General features: G+C 47.2%; 1 pseudogene; it reads left to right on the top strand.

The window, feature by feature from the left end:
- The first annotated feature begins 1,345 nt into the window (after positions 1-1,345).
- Positions 1,346-13,232, top strand: LOC133052668 (PAX-interacting protein 1-like; annotated as a pseudogene).
- Positions 13,233-13,433: the final 201 nt, after the last annotated feature.

Below are 13,433 nucleotides of genomic sequence, written 5' to 3'. Positions count from 1 at the left end.
GATGGGAATACCAGAACACCTGACCTGCCTCTTGAGAAACCTGTATGCAGGTCAGGAAACAACAGTTACAACTGGACATGGAACAACAGACTGGTTCCAAACTGGAAAAGGAGTATGTCAAGGCTGTATATTGTCACCCTGCTTATTTAAATTATATGCAGAGTACATTATGAGAAGTGCTGGGCTGGAGGAAGCACAAGCTGGAATCAAAATTGCCAGGAGAAATATCAACAACCTTAGATATGCAGATGACACCACCCTTATGGCAGAAAGCGAAGAAGAACTAAAGAGCCTCTTGATGAAAGTGCAAGAGGAGAGTGAAAATTTGGCTTAAAGCTCAACGTTCAGAAAATTAAGACCATGGCATCTGGTCCCATCACTTTATGACAAGTAGATAGGGAAACATTGGGAACAGTGGCTGACTTTATTTTGGGGGGCTCCAAAATCACTGCAGATGGTGATTGCAGCCATGAAATTAAAAGATGCTTACTCCTTGGGAGGAGAGTTATGACCAACCTAGACAGCATATTAAAAAGCAGAGACATTACTTTGTCAACAAAGATCCATCTAGTCAAGGCTATGGTTTTTCCAGTGGTCATGTATGGATGTGAGAGTTGGACTATAAACAGGGCTGAGCACCAAAGAATTGATGCTTTTGAACTGTGGTGTTGGAGAAGACTCTTGAGAGTCCCTTGGTCTGCAAGGAGATCCAACCCGTCCATCCTAAGAGAAATCAGTCCTGAGTGTTCATTGGAAGGACTGATGTTAAAGCTGAAACTCCAATATTTTGGCCACCTGATGTGAAGAGCTGACTCATCTGAAAAGACCCTGATGTTGGGGAAGATTGAAGGCAGGAGGAGAAGGGGATGACAGAGGATGAGATGGTTAGGTGGCACCACCGACTCAGTGGACATGAGTTTGGGTAAACTCTGGGAGTTGGTGTTGGACAGCGAGGACTGGCATGCTGCAGTTCATGGGGTTGCAAAGAGTCGGACACGATTGACTGACTGAACTGAACTGAACTGAAAAATGGCAGAAGGTAGTGGAACAAAACGATGAATATGTTGTTCAGTCAAGTTTTGGGGGCAGATAAAAAATATCTCTTTTAGTTAAAAAAATCAAAGGAACTTTGTGGCCAACCCAAGAAAGTTCTTGCCCTTTTGGTAACAGTGTTCCCCTCAGTGTCACACAACTGTGGATCCACTGCAGTTGGGATACAGGATGGTATCAAAAAATTCAGAATATCAGAAACTGAATTTAACTTCATCTTGCTTTGCTTTCTTTTTTCTTTTTAGAATAAGGTTTCTTAAAGGCAATGCTTTCTGGTCCCAAGGACCAGTTGGCGATGTCTGAAACCTTTCTCACTGTTCCAGTGGAGGAAGTGCTCTTCGCCACAGCTGGGGTGCGGGTCAGGGTGCAGCCGGCCCCCTGAGATGTGGGATGCCCCACAGCACAGAACAGCTGGTTTATCTAAAATGTCCACATTGCCCTGTCTTAGAAAGAGAGCATCCCACTCTTCCTCCATAAGTTCAGATGAAACAGGGCTTAGAGTTCATTTTTGCTGTGTAGTGCTGGGTGGGAAAGCCCATGGACATAACATAGTTTGTTCACACTTTGGGAAATACACTGTGTACGTATGTGGTGGATCTTGTGAATTGCTGTCCAATTGGAGATCACAAGTCCCTCTTCCCCAGGCATGGGAGCTGACTGACAGTGGGTGTCGTGTATGTGCAGATCATCTAGGTGCATGGAGGAGCTGTGGACCCCACGTTCATGAGTTGCTGCACCCACCTGCTCTGTAGGAGTCAGGTCAGTGGGCTGTTTGCACAGGTGAGGGCTCATTTCTGCTGTGACCAGGAGAGCTCTGAGCAATGCTGGGATGGTCATGCTTGGAAAGGACTTTCCCCCACCTCACTGATTTCCATCCACCTTTGGCATGTGGACACTTCTGTGGCTCCTTGCTTCTCTGTCTGTGAGGACCAGGAAAGAAAGGCAGGTTCCCTGTGAGGGGGAGTTGGACACCGTCTGCCCTGGCAGGGCCACCTAAGCATGGAGCAGCAGGAGCAGGGTCGCTCGCAGCTGCTGACTGGCAGCTCCCCCTCAGTGCTGCTTGTGCTCATCCCCTCAGGTTTCATTTCTCCTCTTCTCTGATGGGTTTTTCTTCATAGGCTGACTGCTGTTAGTGTGTATGTGGTACATGGCCTCTGAGAAACACCTGGTGAAGAGCACATAGGGGTCGTCCCATGGTTAATTCCAGAGGCAGTTACGTTTTTGCAACTCACTGTGTTCTCACGGGCAATTCGAAATCTGATGATTGGAAGTGTCATCTCTTTCCATGACTAAAATCATTTCCTGGGCTGTCAGCTTTCCTCCCCATGATCAGCTCTTGTTCCTGTGTTTCGGGTTGTGTTCTAGTTGACCTGTGACACTGCTGTAGTTTATTAGTTTAGTTAATTGAGTTGTAAGCTCCTGGAATTCCTCTATTTATAGGACTTCCAATAAAAGTGACCTTGTAGTTACACACCCTTACAGTTCTGTATGTCACCTGCAGTAAAGCCTCCAATGACTGGCCTGTACTGTTGTGTTCACAGGCCATAAAGGAGAGGAAGAGGTGCATCATGGCTCACTGGCTGAACATGATCCTGAAGAAAAAGAAGCTGGTGCCACCCCATCCGGCCCTGCGCTTTACAGTGGCCTTCCCCCCGGGGGGCAAGCTGTGCTCCCAGCACATAAGGCTCCCCCTGTGCTCCTGAATGAAATTAGCATCTTGTTTCCTTCTCTGTCCCCCTGTAACAGTCACAGCTTACTGACATTTAATGGATTCTCCCAAGTCTTTGACACTGTTTAATAAATGCCTATTCCCTGGTGGCTCAGACAGTAAAGCGTCTGTCTGCAATGCAGGAGACCTGGGTTCGATTCCTGGGTTGGGAAGATCCACTGGCGAAGTAAATGGCAACCCACTCCACTATTCTTTTCTGGAGGATCCCATGGACAGAGGAGCCTGGAGGGCTACAGTTCATGGGGTGGCAAAGAGTCAGACATGACTCTCAGACATCATCTCCTGTCAGTTCTCCCTATCAGATGAGCCCAAAACCAGGATCAGTAAGAAGAACTGACCAATATTCATAGGCTTAATAAAGTAACTTCGTTAACATGACCTGAACCCTGTCATGCTAACACAGGAAAGCGTTCCCCATTTGGTATATTTTGTTTCCGTCCCCTCTTGCTGGATCATGTGCAGTACTGTCACCAGTAACAGCACTCTCAGAGGTGCCCCTCAATGCCAGAGGAGGAATGGAAATACGTGGGTCTGTATCACAACTAACAGGGAGAAGAAAGAGTTGTATTAACTGGGTTAAACTGTCATTACCTCTTGACCTTACTGGACCTTTTCTCCCCCAGATTCTCTCTGTGACTGGGTTTGTTGACAGCGACAGGGGTGACCTGAAGCTAATGGTGTACCTGGCAGGTGCCAAGTACATGGGCTACCTGTGCCACAGCAACACCATCCTCATCTACAGAGAGTAAACGCGGCCACCTCCACGTCTGCCCTTGGCCTGCTCGGCAGTGCTCTGGGTCCTTCAGTCAGCCGGCATTCTGCCCTCGACCCACACAGGGCATCTCAGGTTCCCTCTGTCAGCCAGGGTTCCATCTCAGCCCACACAGTGCAGCTCCGGGTCCCTCAGTTGACCAGGGTTCTGTCTCAGCCCTCATGAGCCTGCTCTGGGTCTCTCAGTCTGTCCAAGTTCCATGGTGGATGTCAGAGTCTGCTTAAAGAATGGCAGTGATATTCGTGGTAATGGTAGCAGAAGAATGAAATTAGATGATTAAGAGGGTGCAGTCAAATTAGGTGACAGTGGTGAGGTGAAAGCACACTGGCCAATGACCTCGCGATCACGTGAACACCTTCTTACAGCCCGATCAGCTCTGTAGAACAGTCCCTGCCACCTCCATTGCGAGCAAGTGTGGGCTGGCTTGTGTTAACAGAAGTACAAATTTGAACTCCGGTAACTCTAATGAATGTGTTTTCTCTCCTCCCCCCCACTCCCACCAAAAAAGACTGACTTGTTTAAAGCACAAGAAAGCCAAAGAACAGCAGATCCCGTGCCTGAATGCCCAGTGGCTGGGGGACATCCTGCTGGGGAACTTCGAGGCCCTGTGGCAGATGCAGTATGGCTGCTACACCGCCTTCAGCATGCAGGACGCCCTTTACCCCAACCCCGCACCTGGTGTTGAACCTTCTGGGTAAGCAGGCTGGCTCCCCGTGGCCATGGGCTGGTGCTCCAGATGCCGCTGTTGGCTTCGGGGTTGCGTCCTTTTTATCTCATCTCTTGTTTCCTCTCCACACTGTCTCCCTCTATACTGGACCCAGGAGTTTTATTGGCTTGTATTTTAGTTTGCTTTTTTTAATGGACTCTCAGAAGTGGAAGGAACACTCAAAAGCCTTTTGATCTTGTCTTTCAAGCCAGCTCTCGTTTAACTTGCTCTGTAAGACGTGGCATCCCCCGCGCCCCCCACTTTCTGCTGCACAGATCCTGAGGAAGGCCCACTGCCCTGACTGTACACCAGATGGTGCTTAACCCCATTTACCCACCTGAGCGTCACTCCAGGAAGTGGTTACTCAAATGCTGCTTTAACATGCACTCCCTTGAAGGAGCCTGTCCAGTTCTGGTCCTAACAGCCTCAGTCGCAAGAAAGCCCTTTCTGGTTTTCAGCCACAGCCTGCCTGCTTCCCTGGGACAGACCTGGGTGTAACATCTGCTCTGAAGCCGTGGTGCAGACGCCAGGCCCTTCCTCGGTTAACACGTGTCCTCAAGGGCCCAGCCGGGCTGCCACCCCCATGTGCTGTGCTCATCACAGACGGTTCCTCGGACGCCAGAGCGCAGGGCTCCCAGAACTGTCCAGGGTTCAGCACACACGAGCAGGTGGTGCCTACATTGGGCCACAGGCTGCTGGTTTGCTCAGCTTTGTCTCATACAGAACACTCAGCCCCTGCCAGGCTTCCCTGTGAACTTAGGAAAAGTCCTCATGGTTCTCTTACTGGAGGCCATCACCTGAGCAACTGCATGTTCAAGATGACCTGCACCTGGAGAGGTGTCTCATTTCTGTTATTACTGATACACTTTCATTTTAATTGATTTTTTCTTGGAAGTTGGTTGATTTACAATGTTATGCTAGTTTCAGGTGTGCAAAAAAAGTGAATAAGTCATACTTGTACATACATCTACTTTTGTTAAAGATTTTTTTCCCATGTAGCTATTAAAAAGTATTTAGTAGAGTTCCCTGTGCTATATAGCAGGTCGTTATTGTTAACCTGTTTTATATATAATAGTGTGTATGTGTCCTGAAAGGGCTTTTACATTGATAAGGGCTCCTTTATGTACATAGTGTTTCTGAAAAGTAACCTGTTTCTCTCTTCAGATGCTTGGAGAGTTCCGTTGAAAGTGTAAGCAGAGTTGCTGATGGTATGTCACCTTAGTCATCTTACTGTGGCTGTTACTGTGTTACAAAGAAGTAGGGATATGTTTGTATCTGTAACTAATTCTTTTAGTAATTGGCCGTCATGACCAATGAGGGCTGAATCTTCTCGCCTGTCATAAGCTGTTCAGTGCACCGTTGTCTTTATCCTCTTCGTTGATGATATTGGGAGTTACTCATTCACATGACACACATTAGCTCCATGACTTCTTCAGAGAGCTACATGACTGCTTACAGAGGTGCAGAGCAGAATACAGGGAGACCGTGTGTTTCCATGGGGTTCAGGAGGTGGGAACTGGGGCGCCAGAGTGTCAGCCCTGACCGCAGCGCTTCACTGTGGCAGTGGACTTCCAGGCCACTGGCTGGGGTCTCTGATGGGATGCCTTCAGGGTGGGTTGTTCTGCACTGGAGTGCCAGGGGTTGGTTGGTAGGAAATGAGTAAGGACTGCCTTTCCCTTGGTGGGGAGGGTCATCTCCACCATCATCCCGGATGGAGAGGTGGTTTCTTCCAACAGTATAACACAAATGAGTGTGCTTGTGGAAGAAAGACTGGGTTAGAGGCAAGGAAGGGGTGAGGGGGCAGCAGCCACAGTGTGAGGCTGGCTGTGGGGAACTGCAGGGGCACCGGCTCCCCATCGGGCTCCACATCTCTGCACGTCAGGGCCTCCAGCTGGTTTTAGGAGCATGGGTGCTGTGTGCGGGACACAGAGTGGCCATCAGAGGCCTGCCTTCCCCTCCAGTGTCCTGTGACCCAACAGTCCTGCACCCTCATAGGGGAACCTCCATCTTTCTGGAGGGGTGAAACTGCAATCATTATGTTTTCCAAATTCCATTGGGACACAAAATGTTTGAAGTAAAATGTGTTTTGAAAAGTTCACGGTTGAGGATTAAATCTATCTCAAGAGCTGAGGTAGGGGTGAAGACATCTTAAAGAACTGTTGGGTCTGGTGAATAGACAGGGTGGCCAGCACCAGGGCCTCCCAGGACAGCTCGCAGGTGCCCGTGGTCTCTGCCAGTTGTGCCTTAGGGAGTGTGTCTTGTGTGTGGTGAGATGGGTAGAAAGCACTCAGAAGCTGCTGTGTTACTGGGGTGGTTGACTAAGGTAAATCATACTTTAATTACAGGGTGTAAGACTACCTCCCAAACCGAAGCAGAATGAAGTAACTAATATCCAGCCTTCTTCCAAAAGTGCGAGGTAGGAAGAATCACCTTGTTTTTTTTTTTTTAATGGTTGATGATCTTTTACAGTCTGTTCTAGGAACTGGTGGCAGTTGGGGAAATTCCTAAGATTTTCACTTGGAAGGGCTTTCCAGGTGACACTAGTGGTAAGGAACCCGCCTGCTAATTCAGGTGACATGAGACATGGGTTCAGTCCCTGGGTCAGGAAGATCCCCTGGAAGAAGGCATGGCTGCTCACTCCAGTATTCTCGCCTGGAGAATCCCCATGGACAGAGGAGTCGGGTGGGCTACAGTCCATGGGGTCACAAAGAGTTGGGCACGACTGAGCGACTAAACCACCAGGACTTGGAAGGATGTGCTGCTTGCATTGCAGCTATATCATGACATCTCTCGTTTCATCACTGGACATAAACGGGGATTAGCCAGTGTCTTTACCTTTCTTATTAAAAAAAAAGTCCAATCTTCTGTTTTATCTTTTTTCTATCTTGCCAGAACCCCCATTGTGTGAAACGAGCTGCTGTGGTGGGACGGGGGCAGGGGGACTGGAACCCAGCTCCAGGCATCCTTAGTGTGTGCCCGGGAGCCCACGTCCGACTCCTGACCCAGGTCAGGATGGGGGATAGAGCCCCCTCTGTGGGGCTGGGGCGAGGGTGTTGTCAGACTTGTTCTGGTCTCACCTGGTGGAGGTAAGCCGGTGGTTTAACTGGAACCAAGAGACCCTCTGAACTGCATTTAGTGAGGGTCTTTGTCTCTTCCCTACTCCTCAGTCCCCTCCTTCCAGTCCCCACAGCCACCCAATCTGGGGATTGTTGGATTCTTTAGTAAAAGCATACTTATGTGATTATATACGTCATTAAAACACTACAGATTTTTTTAACTTAATACACTGTCTCAAATATAAGCTAAAAATAGGGTTTGAAAAAAATTTAAGCAAAGAAGTTTAATATGAAGTGTGTACTTCAGTCAACCAGCTTTCTTCTGTGTCAGAGCTTCTGGGGTGAGAGGGGTCCTGTGGGATTTGGTGGGGGACTGGGGACCACAGAGGGCCCTGGAAGCCCTCCCTTCCACCCTCACAGACCCCCAGGGACAGTGCAGGCTGGGGGGTCAGGGGTGGTGCCTGATCAGCCCTTCCCCTGGGGGTGCCAGGTTAGAGTCCTTTGGGGTGACTTTGTGTAAATGGTGGGAAAGAAAGAGCAGGTGAATCACTGCACTTTCCCTTTAAGAACAGAAAACCACACACAGGTAAAGCTCTCAGAGCTTCTTAACACTGTTAAAATTAAACTCTCTTGTTTGGTAAAGAACATATTAGGGAAGTAATAGCCGTTCTCTTTTATGTGTGTTTCATAGAATCAAAGATATTCTGCCTCCCACCAAGAAGTTACCACCAGAACTGACCCCTTTTGTGCTTTTCATTGGATTTGAGTCTATTCAAGTTCAAGAGTACATAATGGTGAAATTTCCTTCTATTTCACATAAGGATTTTTAGGAATGTTCCTTTCTGTTTATATTTGCTTTAGGTGAGCAGTTTTATTAAGTTAACATGTAATCAGGAATTGTAACAGTGTTCATCATGTGTATTCATAAACTCTGTCATCATTACATCATTGCCTTCCCACCTTATTCTTGCTGCTACTTCCTCCTTTGACACTTGCTTTCTTAGGACGACTCAGGTGAGGAGACCAAGAGCAGTCTTGTAATCACACATTAGCAAAGCTGTGCAAACACCATTTTCGTAAGGACATTAGCTTACGAGAGTAGCTGTGCCCCCTCAGGTTTCCTAAATGAACCCATCATCTTCTCAAGACTTGTTCTCTCTGGTGGGGCGGGCCCAGGGGTCACAGGTGTTTTTGTATTTATTTACATAAATGCACTTCTGGAAGTAACACTAGGAGGGACTGTGGGCTTGTGTCTGGGGATGGGATGGTTAAAGTAGAGTTGACCTGTGTCACAGGGATTCAAATATTTCCCTTTATTTTTTAAGGAAAAGAAATAATTATAAATACTACTATAAAATTCTTTTTTAACTTTTAAAACTGGGTATAAAGAGATCATCTTTTACATGTCTATGTCTTAGGTTGATTTTTGTGTCATCATTTCTTAGAGACTGTGTCTCAACGTGCCTTATCAATACTCACTTCGGCGTAGACAGCCTGGGAGGTTCACTCCTTATGTAGCAAGCTGCCTTGTTCTCAGAGCTTTCTACTTGTTCAAAGGGGTGTCCTCCTGGTGTCCAGTGGAGGTCCTGCTTTAATCTTGACTTGTGTGGCACGGATTAGGGAAATGTACATTGTCACTTCCAGTTTCCACTTTGCTCGTATGATGGCGTAGGTCTGGCTTCACCGCTTTCACCATTTTGGGCGGCCGAGAGCCCCATTCATGATCTAGACAAGTCCCAGGCTGTGGGTGGGCAGGCGGGCGGCTCTGCAGACCAGATGGTCTCACCTCTGCTCTGTGTTCCCGGCCCCCAGAAGCTCCACATCATGGGTGGGGAGGTCGCCGAGTCTGCACAGAAGTGCACCCACCTCATCGCCAGCAAGGTGAAGCGGATCATCAAGTTCCTGATGGCCATTTCCGTGGTGAAGCACATCGTCAACCCCGAGTGGCTGAAGGAGTGCTTCAAGTGCCAGAAGTTCATCGGTAAGTGGCCGAGCCCCACCTTGTGAACTGGATGCCCAGTTAGGAGGGATTTTGCCTTCAAATTTGTCCCCATTTTCATCCCAGCAAAGATCAAGTTCATTTTTTAACTCTGTGAATTTAAATGAATAAATAACAAATTATTTCATGTCCCAGTGAGGCATTTGATATCTGTGCATTTTACTGTGAAATAGGAAGGTTGTGGTAATTGGGGAAGTACTGGGGAAGAGCTCTGTAGCCTTGCCTTGTTCTCCTGATGATACATCCTATATGTCTTGCTGGCTGTCCAATGGGGTTCCAGGTGTGGGACAGTGAATGCAACAGGGCCAGGGAGCCCAGGAGTGTCCTGGGAATATGGGGCAAGTGGCCTGGGGGGACATTTTGGGTCACCAACCCCCAGGACAGGCACAGGCATCTGTGGTGGGACCATCATTCCATTGCTCTGTGCTCCCCTCCCACACGCCTCCTGCTGGGGGCTGCATAGTTGGTCCTTGGGTGGTGTCCACGGTGGTCCCTTCTCTGCTCTGCCTGCTCTCACCTGGTGCTGCTCTCAAGTCATCTGTGGGAAGCACTCTGAAGTCTGTAGTTGCTGTTGCTCCTCGACCAACTCTCATTTATCCCCTATTTCCTCACATGTCTCCTTTCTTTCTCGACCATGGGGCTGTCACTGTTTCCATGTTGCCCCGCTGTGACCAGTGACTGCTGGTCTCTCCATTCTTCCCATCAGTCGTGACCACCTGGTAGCTTTTGGCAAAACAAGAGTGTCCTAGACTTGTGTTAGGCTTTTCTGCCCTGGTACTGGCACCATCATGTCCCAGGGCCCCCCACCCCACCCCCAGTTCCAATCTCAGGGCAGACCTGGGGAGCTGATGGCACTCAGGCCCATGGGGTCTGCCTATGCCAAGCTGACTCACACAGTGCTTCTCGTGTCTGTCTGTCCGGTTCCAGTCCCACACCACAGGGCTCACGCTCATCTCTCCCTTCCTGTGTCCATACTCCAGCAGTGAGATGCCTGCTCCCAATGTCCTAAATACATTAGCTTCCTGGATGAGTCCCATATAGTCAGCGCCCATCGGCCATCCCTGCGCCCCCACCCCTGCAGCACACTGCCCCTGCCTGGGCTCTGACAGCTTTAAGACTAGACGCTTCCTATCATGGGGGAGGGGTATTTTGACATTTTGTATTTATATCTATATAGTTTGGGACACTAATTATGTAGGTTATTTCTTTCTGGAATACACATGCCCTTTGCACTGCTGTGGAAAGTTTGACTCTTGCCACAACTCCGTCCAAGTTAATATAACTCGTCTTCTTCTCTTAGAAACCCAGGGTTGTTGTAGCTACTATGTTCATTTCAGTGTCATCTCTCACCTTAAACACGGACTGCTTCCTGTCCTCCCTCACGGCTCTTCAGCAGGCACAGCAACCTTCATCATGCTATAGAAACTAGCATTTCAAATACATCACTTCATTCAACTATATCACTTCATGCATGAAAGTACTTCTTTGTTCGTTTTTTAACTTCATTTTTTAGAGATTATTGTCTTCTTTCACCTAGTGTGGTGCTTTCTTTTTCTGCTGGTGGCTGATGGACTTGCATTTTTAGCAGTCATTAAATCTCAGTGTCTCCTGAGTGACCTGATGGAGGCAGCAACTATGTTGTCTAAGCTGAGAATGGTTTTCTCATTGTTAACGTGTTGTTTTAAACAGAGAAGGGCAAGTGACAGACCCACCGTGTGGCCCGTCAGCCCTACAGCGTGTCATGTGACTCAGCCTGTCCCTGGACTGTTAGTTTGGTTACAATGATGAAATGAAAAGCTTTTCTGAATGAGATGTATTCATAAGAAGATTAAAATATATTGTGATCTTTACTTTTTGACAAATTAGGTATTATTTAAATATTCTTAGATCGTCAAAATCTGGTAAAACCATTCTTTATAAATTGATGTACATATTCATGTATAAAAGAAACTTGTTTTTGGTACATCTGTAAAATGTGGCTAATTGACTCTCAGTTGGAGTCCAGTGGCTCTGAAGTCACTGGTCCCTGTGAGCACAAGCTGGCCATGAACCTGGTTCCTGGCCTGTCCCTCCACATGGACACTCTTCACCTGGGTTTGGGTTGGGGTGCTGTGGCCCCCAACAGTGTGAAGTTACAGCTGAGGGGGAGGTGGGGAGCTGCCCAGGGATGAGAGGAGGGTTCACGGCTTTCAGGACGTTTGTTCCTGAAAGCTGAGAAACACTGATCTATGAGGAATAGTTTCTTTGGCCTGGCTGTTTTCGGGAGGAAGGAAAATGAAATATAATCAGGGTGACTTACTCATTCACAGGTTTCACAGGTGGATGCCAGCACCTGGCTCACTGGGGCACCTGGAGCCAGTCACACACGGTGCACCCCAGTGCCAGGCACTTTCTGAGGCTGTCCCGTCTTCCTTTTCAGACAGCAGAACTACCTTTTCCAAGATGTGGAGGCTGAAGTGCTTTTCTCCTTTAGTTTGGAGGAGTCCTTGAGGAGGGCACAGGTTTCTCTGCTCTTCAAGGTACACCTGGACTGGAGCTCAGATCAGCTGCTCAAGCTGGGCGACTGTGATGGGCCAGGCAGCTTGCACCCAGAGAGCTGGGCTCTCCCCACTCCCCCTGCACAGTCAGGCCTCCTCTAGGGTCTGTTCGGGTTGAAGAGAATCGATATGGAAAGAGATGCGTTACAAATAACCTGGGTTCAGAGAGCATGCTATGAATAATTTATAAGATATTTATTTTTTTTGCTTTAACAACTTACATTAATACTATTCTCATAAAATGTATATTCAGCTGGAAAATGGAGAACATTCTTGAGAAAATATTAACTGAATATGTGTCTAATAATTCTAGAGTACAGTGTTTAAATGTTTCTAAGATAGAACAGTTTGAAAAATGTTTGTATCGAACAGTGGCTTAGTAGATTAATAGAGATAATCAGGTTTTTTTTTTTTTAACTCTTAAGGAGCCAACTTAGGAATCAAAAGAGATTGGCAGCACTGAGTTAAGAGTACATTACCTAAAATAGTCTGTTTTGCTAAATGTTTGAGGAGTTTAAACAAAATGGTACTTCTGGTACATTTAAGAGTAAGGAAATTAGAGAAGTTTAATCATCAAAATCATTTTGTACTCCATTTGAGCTTTAGGAATTGTGAAAAATGTTCTTATTCTTACTCTTATCACAAAATACTTCATATCTTACAGAAATTAAAGTTCTAGTCACTTTTTAATAATTATAGGTCACACCTAGCATATGAGAGTGTTATTTCTGAAATTTCATGTCTGTGTTTGCCAGGCCCACTTCGGGTTGGGGACCAGGGGAATCTAGTACCATGTAGCTCCATGAAATTAGGCATTTTGTCAAATTTCTTGGGTAGGATGAGAAATTACACACACTGAAATTTCAGTTTGAAACCAGTACACATATTTTCATTTTTAGGCAAAATACTTTTACATCACTGCTGGGATCTGCCCATGTCTGTCAACCATGAAAGCGATTATGGAATGTGCAGGAGGCAAAGTGTTGTCTAAACAGCCATCTTTCCAGAAATTCATGGAATATAAGCAGGATAATGTGCACAGAAGTGACACATTGTTGAATGCATCAATGTCATATATGAGGCTCAGTAACCAAGAAGCTGCTTTTCTTTTCCTTAGAGTATGTCAGAAATGATTTTAATATCCTGCAAAAATAACCTTCACTTGTCTCAAAAGTATTCTGCCAGAGGATTAGTTATGTTCATTGCTCTGCTGCGTGTTGGTGTGCATGGGTGCAGGCAGGTGCATCTGTTTGACAGGTTTTGTCTTTGTTCCTTGCAGATGTTCACAATGCAGAGTTTGTTCTCACTGGAGTGCTCACTCAGACACTGTATTATGAGTCATATCCTTTGGGAAGGTGGTGGGTGGGCCCCTCTCATCATTAGTGTCAGAGCTGCATGCGCTCCGTGACCCCACAGGTTAGGGCACTACTGCCAGGGTTAGTGATAGAACCGCTGAGAGGCCCATTGAATTTCGTAGACTGTTCTTCTAGAGTAGACGCTCTTACATCTTTCCAGGCTCTTTCCCGCCCTCCGTGTTGAGATCCGAATGCCTGTTCTGCACTGCCTTTCCTTGTGGAAGGAAGA

Source organism: Dama dama, chromosome X (assembly GCF_033118175.1).
Source record: "Dama dama isolate Ldn47 chromosome X, ASM3311817v1, whole genome shotgun sequence".
Taxonomy (NCBI): domain Eukaryota; kingdom Metazoa; phylum Chordata; class Mammalia; order Artiodactyla; family Cervidae; genus Dama; species Dama dama.
This window is presented reverse-complemented; position numbering and strand designations above follow the sequence as displayed.